This window comes from Saimiri boliviensis, chromosome 15 (genome assembly GCF_048565385.1).
Source record: "Saimiri boliviensis isolate mSaiBol1 chromosome 15, mSaiBol1.pri, whole genome shotgun sequence".
Lineage (NCBI taxonomy): Eukaryota > Metazoa > Chordata > Mammalia > Primates > Cebidae > Saimiri > Saimiri boliviensis.
The window spans coordinates 22,722,098-22,725,554 of record NC_133463.1 but is presented as its reverse complement, the minus strand read 5'-3'; the positions used below and the strand labels follow the sequence as shown (position 1 = coordinate 22,725,554).

General features: G+C 40.0%; 1 non-coding gene across 1 annotated transcript; it reads right to left on the bottom strand.

The window, feature by feature from the left end:
* Window positions 1-506: 506 nt before the first annotated feature.
* Window positions 507-613, bottom strand: LOC120362381 (U6 spliceosomal RNA). The gene has a single exon (XR_005578298.1). It is a non-coding gene; the product is annotated as a U6 spliceosomal RNA (small nuclear RNA).
* Window positions 614-3,457: the final 2,844 nt, after the last annotated feature.

Genomic DNA, 3,457 nt, shown 5'->3' with positions numbered 1-3,457 from the left:
CTACTGATTCACTAGCAAAATTTTTGCTTCCTACTCCTGAGACTTTATGTCCTGCTAACCTAGAAGTCATAGTTCCAAAGGGAAGAATTCTTCCACTAGCAAACACAGCAATGACTCCTTGAATTGGAAGTTAAGATTGCTACCTGGACACTTTGGCTCCCTTGTGCCTCTGAATTAGCAGGCAAAGAAGGGAATTAATGTACTACTGGGATGGTTGATTCCGATTGCCAAGGGAAACTGGTGTGCAACAACACAATGGAGATACAAAAAAGACTGAAATGCAGGAGACCTATTAGGGCGTCTCTTAGTCCTACCATATGAAAAACTACAACCCAATTCAGGCACAATTACTAATGGCTTACTTAGATCTTCCATGAATGAAGATTTGAGTCACCTGACTAGGTAAACAACCATGACTACCTGAGTGATGTGCTTGTTGAGAGCAAGGGGAATACAGAATGGATAATGAAAGAAAGTCGTTTTTTTTTTTCATAGTTCGAAGTTTCAAAAATATGGAATGCTTCACGAATTTGCATGTCATCCTTGCGCAGGGGCTCTGCTAATCTACTCTGTATCATTCCAATTTTAGTATATGTGCTGCCGAGGCGAGCACTTGTTTTTGCTTTTTAAACAGAGGTGAGTTCTCACTATGTTGTCCAGGCTGGTCTCAAGCTCCTGGCCTCAAAAAATCCTCCTGCCTCAGCCTTCCAAAGTGCTGGAATTACAGGCATGAGCCACGGTGCCCAGAACCAAGAAGACAGTTTTAAGTATTAGCTACAACCACATGACCATTTACAGAAATGAAGATAGTAATTGTTTCCTTATTTCGTTTGAATGCATATATGTGTGTATTGGGCAAATACCTTGTTTTCTTTCCTCCCATGTCTCCTTAACATATAACATAAGACGTATTGATTTTACATCCAGTGTTATCAACTTAACATCTGCTGTGGTTTAAATGCGTCCCCCAAAGACCATGTGTTAGAAACTTAATCCCCAAGGCAATAATGCTGGGAGGTGAGCCTAATGAGAAGTGATTAGGCTATTACCGCAAGAGTGTGTCATTATAAAGGGCAAGTTTCATACCCTTTGTTCTCACTCTCTCACTCTCTCTTTTCCCTTCTGCCATGGGAAGATAAAGGACAAAAGCCCTCGCCAAATTTGACCCTTCAGTCTTGAACTTCCCAGCCTCCAGAATCATGAGTCAATACATTTCTGTTCGTTATGAATTTCCCAGTCTCTAGTATTCTGTTACAGCAGCATTTCATGTGCTAAGACAATATCATAGTAATATTTAAGTTACAAGATGTTAAGAAGAATGAACATTACTCAAGGACTTTGCTTTCTCCTCTGGGAAAAGGGTTAGTGTATTTTTGGTTGCACTCAAGATAGTTGTATTGTGTTAGGCAGAAGTATGACTGTGCTGTTGTCTTCACTTGGAGATTAAGTGTGACTTAAGAAGGTGTGTAGCGATCCAAGTGGAGAAGTCTGTGGTGATTTATCTTATGTGTCAATTCATCTAAGCTGTGGTGCCCAGTTGCTGGGCCAAACACCAGTCTGGATGTTGCTCTGAAGATATTTTTTAGATGTGATTAACATTTAAGTCAGTAGTGCTCATTGAAAATTTAAATCAGCTGAAGGCATAAAGAGAAAATACTGAGGCCCCCAAGAAGGAAGGAATTCTGTTTCTAGATTTCCTTCAGGCTAAAAACTGTGACATCAACTCTTGCTTCAATTTCAAGCCTACTGGCCTTCCTTGCAAAGTTTGGACTTTCAAGTCTCCACAGTTGCGTGAGCCAAATCCTTAAAATTAATCTCTTTATTAGACATACATATCTAATTTCTGTTTCTCTAGAGAACTCTAATACACAAATGTTTGGCTTTTGGCGGATTGCAATCATAGTAATATCATAAAGAAGAAATACATTATGAATATCTATGAAGATGGGATTTAAAATGCAGTTAATTATTATGGACTAAAGCCTCTTACATTTGGTAAAATTCTATCTTCTGTTATAATGCTACTATAAGTGGGTGCAGAGTTCTTCAAGTGAAGACGATAAATCTAAGTTACTTGTGGAGAAAATGCACTTAGGTCTCAAAGTTAAAATTAGCAAAAAGGTGTAGAGGTAGTGGTGGGATGGCACTTATCTCCTAACCAGCACCCAGCAAAGTAAGAGCCATCTGGGCTGTAGAGGTGTTGCCTTTTTGGTCGTGGTCACCCAATATTCCCACCCACCATTACTTCCGTAGGAATAGAAAGTATTTTAACTTTTATTGCTGTAAAATTTCCCTGCCTAATTTATATTCTGCTACCCCTTTGTTCATTGATTTCATTGAATTTTATGAAACAAAAATATCATATTCTAATGGTTTTCTTAGCCACACTCACTCTGCAAATATTTGTTGAGTGCCGAGCATGTGCTACATTTGCTGTAAATTTCATTCAGATAGAGGAGTTTGTTCAGTACTGGGTCTCTAGTACTTTTTTTTGTTTGTTTGAGACAGAGTCTTGCTCTATCACCCAGGCTGGAGTGCGGTGGTGCAGCCTCAACCTCCTGGGTTCAAGCGATCCTCACACCTCAGCCTTTTGAGTAGCCGGAACCAGAGGTGATCATTAGCTAATCTTAAAAAAAAAGGCTAATTTTGAAGAAAGCTTTTTGTAGAGATGGGCATCTCACCATATTGCCCAGGCTGGCCTCAAACTCCTAGGCTCAAGCAATCTTCCCATCTCTGCCTCCAAAAGTGTTAACATAACAGGCATGAGCTAACATGCCTAGCCTCCACTACTTGAACTAGAGTAGAAACTAAACAAATTTTCACTGAATTAATGAAGCATATCCTATGCTTTTTTTTTTGAAATGGAGTCTCACTCTGTCCCCCAGGCTGGAGTGTTATGGCACAATCTGGGCTCAACCTCCGCCTCCTGAGTTCTAGCAACTTCTCTTCCTCAGTCTCTCAAGTAGCTGAGACCACAGATGCCTGCCAGCACGTCCAGCCAATTTTTGTATTTTTAGAAGAGATGGGCTTTCACCATGTTGGTCAGGCTGGGCTCAAACTCCTGACCTCAAGTGATCCACCTACCTCAGCCTCCCAAAGTGCTGGGATTATAGGCGTCAGCCACCATGCCCAGCCCAATCTTTTTTTTTTTTTTTTAATCATTTTGTGCATTATCTCCTGGGCTTCATGTCAAAGGTTGTTAATAAATGCATCTTAGTTATGAATATAACAAGTCATTTAGTGACTATTAGTTGTAGCAAAAAGGCTTTTTTAAAAACTGTGCTTTATGAAAGGCTTTGAAGTCTTAGATGGAAAGCACAAACAATCTTCGTGCACTTATTTCCAAAGTTTACTTTTTCATTGATTGGTGGTGAAGTAAATCGTGTTTTCCTATAGAAGCAAGGTTTTTGAGGGGCTTAATTCTCAGGCCTGCCGTTCTAATACCCGTGACATCAGT